Consider the following 15,271-nt stretch of genomic DNA (forward strand, 5'->3'; position numbering starts at 1 on the left):
TGTGACAAATATTTATTGGTAGAGTATAGAGTAAAGTAGGAAAAGTGAGACAGAAGATTTGAACTCTTATTTCACATACAATGTATTCACCTATAAACATTAATGAGAAATTAGAAGAAGTGAGAGAGTTTTTATTTAGAAAATTATTTGCAAGTGTTCTTGCTTTAAAGTTGAGTGATTCTTCTTAAGTCCTAACAATCAAGTGTATGACTTGGTTGCGTTGAGTGACATCCGCGATTAGTGATGTTGAGTGTCATCCACTACCTCCAGTTTAGTGACATCCCAAAATTATTCATCTTTATCATTTGGTTGAATCTTTGAGGTAACCAAAGCCCAACTTTACTACTCCCCGTCAATCCTAACAAGCCCTGAATCTTTCAAAATGTACTTTATATTCAACAACAGTCATTCAAGAGTTCGTGAGACACGTGAAACTTGACCTAAGTCAATTGTTCTTCTTCTACTGCGTGAATGGTACCTCATTATTCACAAGGAAAAGTCCACGTACAAACTAAACTTCTAATAAATATCTTGTTTTTGAGGTAGCTGGGTCTTTTAATGAATTCCCACAGTTGGATTCTCCTTTCCCACAAAGCAATATGATTAGTCTTAGAACCAGCTTTCCAGCAATAAAAAAAGGGGCGGTGGGTACAGAACCTGTGATAGATTTTTTTAAAGCTTGAATTGTTATAGCTTTTCAAAAACTTCATCAAAGCAAACCCAGGGGAATTTTTTTTTTTTGGCAAACCTGAACAAGGTTTTAAGTAACAAAATATGTGTGTGATCATAGGCAGATTCCAATAAAGATTCACAAAAAAGAGCACAAACAATAAAAGATTGAATCCTATCACTAACAATACTGACTTCACCATAAAAAGCAATTGAGAATACTTTCAAAGAACAGAAGTAAACAAGCAAGTTAATGAATTTCCCTAACTCCGCATTAGGGTTTAGATCAAATCATTTCTTTGAGCAGCTTTTGTATTTCCTTAATGTATAGCTATTGTTAGAAAATGGGAAGATATGCTTTAATGGTTCATTAGAGATACCACTATGGACAGAGTTAATAAGCACCAAATTTTGAAGAATCTCAGGACAAACTACTTAAATAATTTAGAATAAGCCTTACCACACAATTTCAACAAATGGGCTCAGCAAAAAGACATCAACAATAAGCCCTCAATGACAAATATGACTCAACGTATCACCTCAAAAACAGGACTGCTAATTAAGAGGGAAACATTGAATGTCCATAGAGATCAAATAGCTTCATGACTGTTTTATATATAACCCAATCAAGATTTGTTGTTAGGGGCTAAATGCCATTGCTAATGATGACAGCAAAATTAGTTTTTCATGAAATCCTAAAATGAAGCTTAAGCCACTAGTGGTGATGTTTCACAAAGATTACCAACTAACCACTAATTTTACAAAGGGAAATATCAAAGGATCAGTCCCCTCCTCAATCTGGGAAAAAGAAAATACAAAAAGAAAGAGATAGAGGAGTGCTATGTAAGTATAACTCATTGTCTCACCAAATGATGCAGAAGCAACCTCCAATTTCAATGAAATAATAAACAAATATGAAGTACCATACTGGGTTTTTCAAAGATACCAAGAGAGATGAGGGTGAAAAAGAGAGAGTCTGAGAGACGAGTGACTAAGAGTGAGAAAAGATTGTGAGAAAGAGATGATGAAATATTACACGTTACTCAAGTTTAGCAATATTGAGGTCTGTTTTAAAAATATTACACAGTATTCGATTGCACGATATCGAGTTCCTTTCTTTTTCTTTTCTTTTTTTCTTTTTTTTTTTAAATAAAGAAAAAGCCACATCAGCCTTTGCCACCGCAGCCAAATTTTATTAAAACAAGATTTTGTAAAATTTGAATTTCACGGACTCGATTTTACTAACATCGAATTCCAAAACAAAGTTACCATTATAAGAGCACCTACATCAATTCATATATAGGAGCATAAGGACTAAATTTTGCACATCTAATCTCAAAAATCAATCACATCAAATTATGTAAAGTTGTGTAAAATGAAATGAGTTATAGTATTGTGTAAATTTACATAGCTATTATTTATGTGCAAATGAGTATTTTATTAATTTCTTAATTCACTTTTTCAATTGGTGTGTGAGAGTAATGCGAGTGTTTTAAAAAAAATGGTTAAATAATAAATATTTTTATTGAAATAGCTTTTAAAATAGATAATTTAAGTGTTTTGAAAAAATATTATATAAAATAAAAAGTAAGTTTTTATACTAAAATAAAAAAATAAAAAATAAAAAACATAAATGGATATGAATATAAATATTTCAAAAGATCTAGGAACCATATATTGACTCAACACAATAGTCAGCTGTATATGGGGTCAATATCTACATACTGGGCCTCCTTGAAAGGTGGCCTTTTCCAGGGTACCGAAGAGAGTGTGGGCCTTGCCGTTGGCCTTTTTTTTTTTCTTTTTTCTTTTTTTTTTTTTAAATTTTAAGCCTTACCGAAAAATGCAATTCACTTCTCCTTAGAGCATTCCCATCAGTTCTTTCATAAAAAATGCTATTTTGACACACCAAACACCTACTTTATTATTTTAGCACATCATTTTACAACATGCCATTTATCAGGTATTCTATTTTTTTATTCTAAACATTAAAATAATATATACAACACATTAAAATATCATTAAAAAAAAAACTTCAAACAGTAATCTATATTACACAGCCCACCACCACCACCGCCGCCCAAAGCACAACACCACCATCACTACCCATAATAGCCCACCCTTACAACCACCACAATCCACCACCGCCGACAACCATAACCAAAACCCAAAACCCAAAATCAACCAATCAACCAAACCACCAAAATCAGCATAACACCACCACCATTGCCCATACCACACCACCACCACTGCCCATCCGAACCCACCCATTAAACCACAGCACAAAAAAAAAAACAAAAACAAAAACAAAAAAAAAACACAGAAAAACGTGGCTAGAGGGAGATCGGCGTGGAAGTGATGCGTCGGAGGTGGGAGACCCATCAAACCCATCAAACCTAAATCAAACAGAGCTGCTTGAGCGTGAGGAGGAACTGCTGGGTGGTGTCGCGGACGGGCTGTTTGGCGTCACCGAGGCGCTCGACGACGGAGGGGACGAGGCCGGTGTTGAAGTGAGCTTGAAGTGGTCGCCGGAGAGCACGGCAGCGTAGTCCAGAGCTTGGGAGACCCATCAAACCCATCCCAAACCAAACAGAGTTGCTTGAGCGTGAGGAAGAACCGCTGGGCGGTGTCGCCGACGGCCTGTTTGGCGTCACCGAGGCGCTCGACGACGGAGGGGACGAGGCACGGCGGCGGAGTCCAGAGCTTGGGGCGCGCCTGGGAGACTCTGAGATAGAGAGAGAGAGGAGAGAGAAGGGCTGAGAGAAAAGTGAGGGGCGGACGAGAGAGAGAGAGAGAGAGAAAAAAGAAGAGAAAATGCCAGAGAGGAGAGAGAAAATTATTAAAAAATTAATTTTTACAAATGGAATTTCTGCCGTACCGTGGCATTTATAGAACGGAACTATTCATGTGTGCCAAATGTTTTGGCATTTGGCACACCTCATGAGAGAGGATTTTTGGTGTTTGGTGTGCCAAATGCCAAATATTTGGCATTTGGCACACCTGATGGGAATGCTCTAATACGAGTAGGGATTTAGCATATCCCATTAAATAACACAAATAAAAAAATATATATAATATGTAGCATGAATTAGAACCTTTAATCCTGTCCTTTAAGCACAAAACATAATAAACAACACAAATACAAACTGGTTCTTATCAAAAAATAATTATAATAAAAAACTGATATTATAATTTGGGTTAAATTGGTTTTATCTGAGTAAGAACTTTGTAGCCCAAACAACATCTTCTAGTATTTCTAACAAATATGCTAATGATTCTTTTATATATGTGTGTGCGTGTGCGTGTGTGTGTGTGTGTGAGGCACAAGAATTCAGATAAAGTACCAGTGTCACGTGTTGTATCTATGGTCGAGGAGCTCATTATCGTGCCGAGGAGGCCACACGCTCAAACAGTAAGGCCAGTGGCATATTGCTAGAGAAGGCCTTGCTGTTAAGAAAAAGTTTTGAAGAGGGTATTAATTCTGACATGACTAGAGGAATGATGGCTACCCCCACATTCAATGCATTCCACCAAACCTTCTGGTTGCATTTATGTGGAGAAGACCTTTGAACAGTGCTAGCCGCCGCCACTCACAAGAGGTTTGGGGAAGTGTCTGATGGGACAAGCACTTAAGTGGTGAACTGGACGATCAACAAATGGAGGCCCAAGATCACCTAAAAGGAGATATATAATGTAAGAGACCCTCCAATGAGGGGGGAAGCCCCCCCCCCCCTTAGACATCTTTTTTGTGGTATCGTAATTCTTATGCAACTGTAATCAAATCTAAGGAAAAATATATTCAAGAATTGCTCTCCTTGGACATAGTCGAGAAAGAATTTGTGTGCACCACATTTGTCTATTCACCGTTTTTCCTTACTCTCTTATCCTCTTTAGCCCATTAAGGACGTTATCCATTTCATTGAAGCCTAGCTTTTCAGCCCACTCTTTTCAAATTTATTGTATTAAGCTCCTTGGGCCTTAATCCATGCATCCTTTTACACGCGCGCGCACACACTAAAGATTCAAATCTCCTATATTGTTGTTGAAAAGAAACTATTGAGTTAATGACGAAAAAAAAAATTTCATTTGGTTATCAGTTTAATTTTGGCTATTGTTAGCCTAAGCCCATGCCTAACCTTATGGGGCCTTCCTTTGTAGGTTTAACGTGTATGAGGATGAAAAAATGGTTCATTCCAAATAAATTTAAAAATAATGGAATTTGCACTTCTAGAAAAAAAAAAGTGTTAATACTATATAAAATTTTTAAATAATGTGCTTTACATTCCCATCATCTAAAATCCTAACCAGGACAATTCCGTTGTTTGAATGTAACGTGCGTACTGTATAGAATATGGTAAAATCTATAGTTTAGATGTAACCAAACTTACTAAATATTTGTACATATAATATTGTTATCAATTAAAAAAAGCTAATTCTTCTATTAAAAAAAAAGCTATTTTACATTATTATAAATCTGTCAATAAATCCCACGCATAAACTAAAAATTTATCCTTATGACATAGGGCAATGAGTATTTGAAATAGGATGATAAATGGTGTGGAAATTCTTTTTTTCCCCTTCATAAAGATAAACTAGTCGCAAACCCGTGCTACGCACGGGAACCTACCTACCTATTTGTGTAGCAGATTAAAATAATTTTTATAAAATCCTAACTTAATTATGAAACTATACCATCACATATATTACTCCAGTCTTTTATGTTTAAATTTGATAAAGAATCCATTACTTGAATGTGCAATGCCTTGCAAAAAAGTTGCTAGACGTTTTCAAATATTGTTAAAAAAAATCAGATATAAAAACTTCCAAAATGCCAAAAAATATTAAAAAATCAAAATATTCACTATCTAGAAATTATTGAAACAAAACAAAATATATATATGTGACTGCACAATAGAGAAACATAGGAGAAAGATGTATTATTTTCAAAAGAACGATCTATGATTATAACGGTTGAAATCTGCCAAATTGTTTTAGATATTACCCAAAAGAAAAAAAAAGAACCCAAAAATATTTATGTTAAAACTTCCAAAATGACAAAAAAAAAAAAAAAAATTAAAGAATCAAAATAGTCAAAACCTACAAATTATAGAAACAACATAAAAAAATGTGACTATAGTGATACGTTTAAAAGAAATAATTTATCACTATAGTCGTGGAAATATGTCAAATAATTTCAATATTGCAAAATAATATCTCAAAAATTCATATGTTAAAACTTCTGAAATACCAACAAATATTAAGGAATTTAACTGAAAACAATTAAATGAATGTTCTAAGACATCCTATAAAGGAAGAGACAATCTTATGCTGATGTAGCCTATAAAAAGATTCACAAGTAATAGAGATAACAATGATTTATAACATGATCCCACAAAGAGCTTTTGAACGTTCCACTGCAAAGAGCTTTTGAGCCATTGTGTTTTCAGCTAATAAAATTAATTTATTAGCTAAAATAAAATACATACGATGAACTCAAATTAGTTTATTAGCTTAAAACAAAACCATACGATGAACGCAACTTATTTGTATTAATAAGAATCTTGAAATTAATGTTTGATATGTCAAAACTCAAAGAGTCCAGCAAAAGATGGATTTCAATAAGAGGAAGAACTACCCCTCCATAGCTTTGTATATTTTCCGTTGACAATACAATGTAGCTAAACAATAACTTAACAGAAAACAGTCATACATATATGTGTGGGGGGAAAGCCCAAAGCTACTTAATGGGCCGGAACCCACTGATTAAGGGCCATGGTGCTTCCGAGAATTAATAGACGGTTGGGGCGGCCCACCTAAAGCAGGAAGCCCTGAAGCAGAAGGAGAGTGCCGTCCGAGGAGGCCACCATTTGTTCGAGGATGTCTTTCTCCTCGGCTGTGATAAGCTTTGATCAAACGAATGTGTGAAAAGTCCGTCTAACCTCCCCAACGATCCCAACGGTGATGATGGACTCTGGGTGGATCCGGAAATGATCAGAACTAGAAAATATCTAAAGGAAAGGCTGGTACCACCGCATTTAATGCCCTAACAGCTTTTCTGGCCGCATTTATGTGGAGAAGACCCCTGAACAGTGCACCCTCAGCTACCGCCACTCGCAACGAACTAAAGTAGACGCACGACATGACATGCACTCGAGTGGATGCGTGGATGAAGGACAAGTGGACGATGGAGATTATAGGAAGGAGGCTATATAAAAAAGAAGGGTCCCTGATAATGAGGGGGGAGAAAAAAGACAGAGAAAAACTTTACTAGAGCTCCAAACGTTGTAATCGCTGTTTATTCAATAAAACACCTCTTCAGACATTCATTCATGGAGTTATCCGATCTTTAGTTCACGCTATCATTATTGCATGTGACCTAGCTGACTGCTCTGTGCTTCATAACCAGCCCAGCTCTTTCGCCCACTCTCTACAAATTCATTGTTCTGGGTTCGTTGGGCCTATAACCAATCCCTTTTGGGCTTAGGCTACAAAAATCGACCCTACAATATAAATATAAGATATTGACCAATCTTTATAAAAAGATGTCAGCTTCAATAAACACTTCGTGGTGAGGGTCCTCAAACATCATCTTCTCCGCAAATAGTTTTTGGGTTTTAGGTATTCTACACAAGCAGTTCTTAAATAGGAGAGAGTAGAGGTGGTGGGAGAGTGTTATTGTATTTGGCTAGAAGTCTAATTTGCATTAGGGGTTATTTTTGTTATAGAATTTTAGTTGAAGTAGAATTTTCAAGCCCTTTTTTTTTTAAGAACAATTTTCATGCTCTTGAAACATATATTAGCTTTAGTTTTGTATATTTAATATTAATAATAAATATAGATGATGATTTTTGTGATAAGTTGATGTAGGATAGAATTTACAATTTAATTTTTGTAATGATTTAATTTTGGTATTTTTATGCAAAAAACGTTTTTTTAGGTCTAGGTGATTTATTTCCTTGTTTTTAGGTTCTTTTAATGTTTTTTAGGTCAAATTTGGTTCCTATTATGGTTAGGTATTAATTAGGGCTTATTTTAAAATATATTTTCTTGTCCATTAAGTTTTATGGAGCACTTAAATAGGCCTCCAAGTTTGTATATGTTTTTCAAATATTATTGATATTAATAAAAATTCAAACTTTTGTCTATTGTTTTTCTGGTGGATTCTATATAAGATATAAAACCTAAAATAAAAAGAAAAAGAAAATAGTGATGATGTGGAAAATTGTGAGAATTTCAGAGGCTTCGGTTTTATATATATATATATAGATAACTAAAGAATAAAAATTGATATTATATTAAAAAAAAAAAGTTGGAGTTATAATACGCAAGATTCATATTGTAGTTATTTGGTTTACTTTTGCATTAAAGACCCATATTAGGAATGAAATATAGGAATCAAAGGGTCAATAAAATGGAAAAACTACTCTCATTTACACTTAATTATAAAAAAAAAATTATCAAAAAACTTAAGAAATTGATTAATTATTCTATAGTCTATTGTAATCTATGCTTTTTTTTTTTTTTTGGGGGAAAACATGGTTTTTGACTTTTTGGTTATTTTCAGGTGTTTGGCAGCCTTTGCTGCAGATGTTAATTAGTGTGGGGTTATAATATATGTGGTTGGAGGAGACTCCACCCTACCTACAAGGCCTTTATGCGTATGATGTTTGGTTGATTATAAATTTTTACTATTTCAATAAATTAAAAAAAAATTCTTTTATTTTTGTTATCTATTCTATTAATCAAATTAAATTATATATCTAAGGGCGAGTTTTGAATCGTAAACCCAAAAGGTAATGGATTAAGGCCCAAAGAGCCTGATACAATAAATTTGAAGAGAGTGAACTAAAATCTAGGTTCTAATGAAATGATCAACACTCACAATGGGCCAAAGATGGTCAGAAAGCAAGGAAAAGTGATGGAGAAACAAGAGTGGTGCAGAAAAATTCTTCCTCGGCAATGTCCGAGGAGAATAGTCCTTGAATAAATATGGTTCTCCTAGACTTTATTACAATTACAATTCTAAACGCTACAATGTTTTTTCTTTACAAATCCTCAGATGATCTCTTTGTAATGGGATTTCTCTTCTTTATATTACATTCATTTGCTCTATCTCAGCCCTCCACTTGTAGATCAAATGGTTGACTCATTTCCTTGTCCCATCAGCACCTTCCTGAAGTCTTTAGAGATAGCTGTAAAGCTGAATCGCATTGATCAGGTTAGGGCTGTACATGGTGAGGTGTAGCTGGTTTTTGTGGCCATTTCTACACTGCACCGGAATCTTTGGTTTCCTAAAAATCCAAGCTGCTGTCGCCGCTGCGCTTGAGGAAAACGGTTCTCCGGCAGCATTGGTGGCAGTTCCAGTCGACGCGGTGGTCAGTGTCCACCTGTCTATCACACACACACACACAAAGGAAAAGAGATCTAAAACCCAAATCAAACCCAAAAAAACTCAAGGATTCAAATCACAAATCAAAACTTAGATCAAATCTAAATATCAAAACATTCAAAACCCATTACAAACCCAAATATTAAAACCCAAACAAGCTCAAGATTCTTGGGACTAACCATCGATTGACTCACTTGTGAAGTCTAATCGAGTAATCAACCACCAGGTAATAGAGGCAGAGATAACAACTTGAAGATTTGACCTGGGTGGTAGCAAAAACAGAGGTGCTTGAAGGTAAAAAGCTGAAATGGTGGTGGGTTTTGTGTTGTGTGTGGGGATGGAAATCTTAGATCTGACTTGAAGGGGGTAGAAATCTCAAGTTTTGTATATATATATATATAAGCAAATCAGTGCGGTTCAGTGTTCATTGGAATCCAAAAACCTTTGCCGACAATCATACCGGCTAACTTCGGTGCTTGAAAATCACTGTTGACCACCGTGCCTAACACATGCAATGGAGGTTTGAGGCGAGCGGATCAATTCGGCTCCAGTCAGTTTCATTGGTGGCGGGTGGTGCTTGAACAACCCTAGTTCAGGTATCACCTCCACATAAATGCAGTTAGAGAGTTAGTTACAGAGCATTTAACGCGGTGGTAACAGCTTTCTCTCAGATATTTCTCACTTTCTTCTTACCTTATCCTTTCTTGATACTTATCCCTACCAGCAGAATTGCCCAGAATGTTGTCCCTGATGTCAGGCCAACCCTTTTGACCTCTGCCCTCTTAAACTGAGGTGAAATTTGTCCTCGGACATACTTCCTAGGACCTTAAAACTAGACCCCTTTGCCTATCCACTATCTTGAACTCCCACACTAGCGTTTACCTGTCCTCGAATTATTGAATGTCCTCGAACAGGGCCCCTGGCCCAATACACCCTTCTGGGCCTACCATCCCTACAATAACCCCTCAGAATTCTCATTTTTTGCTCCTCGAGAAAAAAAATAGGATTTTGATCTTACCATCATTATCCTCTTCTTGTCACACGTCACTTCTGTCTGCACAATCACCTTTTCAACTGCCCAATGTTCACTCTTGATGCTTTGGCATCCGGGATGCACCTGCATTAAATTTCTGTGGCTTCATGTCCCCCACATTCTACGATACAATGAAAATCCAACGACTAAGGATTTTGTTGGAACTTGAGCGGGAATTCTCCCGCTTGCCTCTCTATTTAATAGAAATACTGTTTAGAGATTTTGTTCACATCACTTTCACACTCATAAATATCAAGAACTAGTCCGAGGAGAGTTTCTTCCCTTGCGTAAGTCATTTAAATATTTTTGTTTACTTTCTCTTCTACTTTTCTTTACACAATCCTTTACTCCTCAACCCCCTAATTTCCATTCACCTTCATTTTACCTTTAACACTTTCTCATTCATGGGTAGATTCGCTTACTTGGTAGACGTTGCAAAGGGTATAGAAAGCTTTAAGGCTCAATATAGAATCCCACCAGGAGTCTCCATTAGATACTGTAAATAAGAGGATTGGTACACTTAGAGGCAGGAGGGAGAAGTAGTAATCCCGATGATTGCCTTCATAGAAGGAGGGATGAGAATCCCTATGGGTGGAGTCACTAGGGATTACCTGATAGCTCATAGATTAGTCTCCACCCACTGTGCCCCAAATATATTTAGGATCCTAGGTAGTGTCGACGCCCTCAACGAGAAGATGGGTATGAACCTCACCCATCATGATGTTAACTGGGTTTACAATCGCCATAAACTAACAAGGCAGGGATACTACTTAAAAACTGGAGAACCCGCAGTCAGGCTCATATCTTGTCTCCCTAAGCCTAATAAGGGCATGAATAAGGATTACTTAATTGTCTCAAGGGAGTGGCGTGATGGCCTTCATTGTTCGTCGAGAGAAGGGACACCAGGTGGGGTTTTTAGGTCTAGGTCTATTGTTCTAATAATAATACCCCCTTTTCTCACCGACATCTTTTGTGCCCATTTTTTTTTTTTTCTATTTGTACTTATAATTTTACTTCCTTCTGATTTATGTCGCTTTTTTTAACAATGTTTTTCTGTTTTTGATGGTTTTGCAAATAAGCACTTTGTTACCCTAAACATAAATTTAGTTAATTAGCCAGACTTAAACAAAGTACTTAAGGCCGAGGTCTTTGTCCACAGTGACAGGCAGTTAAGGGCAGCCCACCTCATCCTTGGTTATAACTCGATCTAGTCTAGCTTTTAGACACCTAAGTGTGTGATCAAGGAAAGGGGCCCACGTTTGCATCAAATCAACGTGGCAGTCCCTGGCTTCCTCGTCACCAGTCCCATTCCAGAGGGTGTACTGCAAGTAGAGCTACCCTTCCGGTCCACGGTCGAGGTGGAAGCAACTCCCTCCTAACCAATAATCAAAGAAGAAGAAGAAGAAGAAGAAGAAGAAATAGTCGAAGTTTTGGACTCTAAGGAAGACTACGAGGTTTTCAACCAATCCCAGTCCCAGTCCCTAGAAATCCTACCTGGTGATTTCAGCCATCTCCTTCCAGCCTAAGTCAGCCATAACCAGGAAGCCACTGCTATTCCAGACGTCATGGGGATACAACGTAAGACAAGGTTAATACTTCAAGAGCTATTAGAGTCCCAAGCTGGTGGCAACGCACCAGGGAAGGCAGCCTAGACCAAGCCTCCCACCCCTCTACCCACTCAAGTTCTACAAACCAACCTTGTCGATAAGAAGAGGAAGAGGGACTTGGAGGGAAAGTAGGTGGTAGAAGAAGGAAAATGCCACCCTTCCAAGGAGGCTGAGCCCTAGAAGGGGGCCAAAGCTACCAAAACTACTTATACGAGGTCCTCAAGTGAAAGGACTAGTGGTGGAGAAGGGGTATGATCGCCAAGTCACGGCGCCAACCTGGAACCCCCTTTTTGTGTTGGATAGAACTGCTCTTCCCGTTAGTGCTTCTATAAGGGACTTCTAGCATAGGAGGGCCAGGTACGTGGCTGATGCCGTGGAGCAGGCTCTTTTGCTGCCTGCCAACATGGCCGACCTCAGGTCCATGAAGAAACACGAAGTATTTCTTTGTCTGAATAGGGACTTGGCGCTGGTAAGTCTCTTCATTGCTCCTCCTTTTTTTTATTTTTAAGGTTAAAGTGCTTTTCTCTAATAATTATATCTTTTCTTGGCAAGCTGTTCAAGCTGCGCACAAAGCCGAGGAATTGGTGACCAATCCCCACAGGCAGATGAAGGATAAAGAATCAAGACACATAGCTGTTGTTAAGGCCTTTAATGTGGCCGATAGAAGGATCAAGGAGTTGAACACAAAGTTCACCGAGGCTGACAGGGAGAAGAAGAGCGCTGAGGCTACTCTATAGGTGGCGGAGAAGCAGGCAAAGGCTGAGGATGAGCTTGCTGCAGCCAAAAAGCAAATAAAGGTTCTGAAGAAAAAGCTGGAGGAGGCTGAGAAAGCCAAGGACTAAGCGGAGTAGGACGGTTATGATGTGGGAGTAGAAAACCAAGGAGGCCCTCAGGGCTGAGGTCTCAGGGGTGTGTAAAACGTACTGCCTCCAAGTGTGGAATGATGCTCTCAACCTAGTTGGGGTTAAGGCCTCCTCAGCACTTCGGAGAGTAGAGAATGTCTACTATCCCCCTGCGATCTGAGCACCAAATCTATCCCCCTGCAATCCGAGCACCAAATCTCCCAGTCTCCCCAGACGACGCTACCCCCAAAGATCCAAGCTCCATCTAGGAGATACCTGCTAAGGACCTTCCTCCCCCTAGCAGTCCTTCAAAAGGGGCAGAGCTAGCTAGCGCAGCTAAGAAAGAAAAAGAAAAGACCAAGGAGGTCGCCCTTGAAACCACAAAGTCTCCAGCTGCACCTAAAGATTCCTCTAAGGGAGGGGTGGTTTCCCAAAGCCACGAGCTGGTTTTGGCATCTTTCCCCATTCCTGCCAAGGAAGATTCCAAGGATAAAGGCCCAGCATCCTCAGCAGCAACACTTACCCAGTCCATCAAGGCTCCAGCAAAAGAGAAGCTTGTCATAAAAATGAAGTAGCCTTTTGATTATTGTTATTATTTTGTGCATCTTCCTTATGATATATTTACTTTACCTTTTGCAAAACTGAACTTTAATGAAAAGCATTACATTCTTTCCTACTTAACTACATTGGTACAAAGTTACACATGATGTCTCTTCCATTCAGTGCTTAACTAGCATAAACACAATCCAATTTGAAATATTTCTACAACCTCAATCTCAACAATCATTTAAGCAAGTGGGGGTTTAGTTGTTACACCCCCTGCAAATGGCAACGCCTGGGGCTAATTTTTCCTTGCCCATGATATTTAACAAAGTACACTTAAACTTTAAGACATACCTTAAGCATAGTTAACTCAAAGGATCTTGTATATTGTTGAATTTTCCTTTAAATTCACATAATGGTAAAACATCTATCCATATTGGGCTTCACATAACCCTCTACCTAACAGTAAGTCGAAGGAGCTGTAGGTGATAGTTAGCTCACAAACATATCCTAGATGCACTTGCAAATGCTTTAAGTGATGCTCAAAAGTGTCCTTTTAATTAAGTTACTAATTTACTCGGCATGTGATTCAAGGAACCTGACATGGTCGAGATTCTATTTAGTGCTTAGACAAATAGTAAGGAATATCAATTTATCTAAGGCAATTGGTCTGAGGAACCAGTCGTAATCAAGGTTCTGTTCGATACCTAAAAAAATGATAAAAAGTATTAATTTACCCAAGGTATGTGGTTTGAGGAGCCATGCATGACCAATGTTCTGTTTAATACTTAAAGACCAAAGTTCTATTTAATACTTAAACAAATAATAATAAGTAATAATTTACCCAAGGTATGTGGTCCAAGGAGCCAGGCATAACCAAGATTCTGTTTAATACTTAAAGCCCAAGGTTCTATTTAATACTTAAACAAACAATAATAAGTAATAATTTACCCAAGGTATGTGGTCCAAGGAGCCAGGCATAACCAAGGTTCTTTTTAATACTTAAACAAATAATAAGAAGTATTAATTTACCTAAGGTATGTGGTCCAAGGAGTCAGGCATGACTAAGGTTCTATTTAATACTTAAACAAAGTATTAATTTACCCCAAGGTATGTGGTCCGAGGAGCCAGGCATGACCAAGATTCTGTTTAATACTCAAACAAATAATAAACGTAACACATAATGTCATAAAGAAAAATATGGCACAACTGATTTTCATTAATAATAGTACATTCGTAGGTTATTTACATTCTAGGGGTGTGGTACAATATTCACATCTAGATCTTCTAGGAAATATGTACCTATGCTAGCCATCGAGGTGATGTGGTAAGGTCCTTACCAATTGGGCCTTAACTTTTTCCATGCTAGATTTTTTGCAGTACCTACAACTTTTCTTAATACTAAGTCCCTAGGGGCTAAGGGTCTTAGCCTTACACTAGAGTTATACCCCTATTTAAGCTTCTGCTGATAGTACACTAATTGAACCATAACATTCTCTCTCCGCTCTTCAACCAAATCCAAGCTCCTTTGTAGTAAGCTGTCATTGCTGCTTGGAGTGAACAAGCTTGTCCTTAGTGTTGGAAATCCAGTTTCTAAAGGAATCAGATCCTTGGCCCCATAAGTCATTGAAAATGGTGTCTTCCTAGTTGACCTACGAGGGGTAGTCCAATATGTCCAAAGAACATGTGGGAGCTGTTCCACCCATTTGCCATTTGTATCATCCAACCTCTTCTTAAACCCATTCACTATAACCTTATTGACAGTCTCGGCTTGTCCATTCCCTCGTGGATAAGCTGGAATGGAGTACCTATTCTTGACACCCAAATCATAGCAGTACCTTCTAAAAGCCTTACTATCAAATTGAAATCCGTTGTCTGAGATGAGGGTATGAGGAATCCCAAATCGAGTGACAATGTTCTCCCACACAAACCTTTAGACATCCATATCCCTAATGTTTGCCGGTGATTCAACTTCAACCCACTTGATAAAGTAATCAATGCCGACCAAGCCATCTTTTGTTTTCGGCTACTTTAGGGAAGGGCCCTACAATGTCTAAGCCCTATTGAGCAAAATGCTAGGGACTAGACAGAAGGTTAAGAACGCCCCCTAGTTTATGAATGTTTGGAGCAAATCTCTGACATTGGTCACACTTTTTGATGTAGTCTTGTGCTTCTTTATACATATTGG

The sequence above is a fragment of the Quercus suber genome, unplaced genomic scaffold, assembly GCF_002906115.3.
Source record: "Quercus suber isolate HL8 unplaced genomic scaffold, Cork oak 2.0 scaffold_191, whole genome shotgun sequence".
Lineage (NCBI taxonomy): Eukaryota > Viridiplantae > Streptophyta > Magnoliopsida > Fagales > Fagaceae > Quercus > Quercus suber.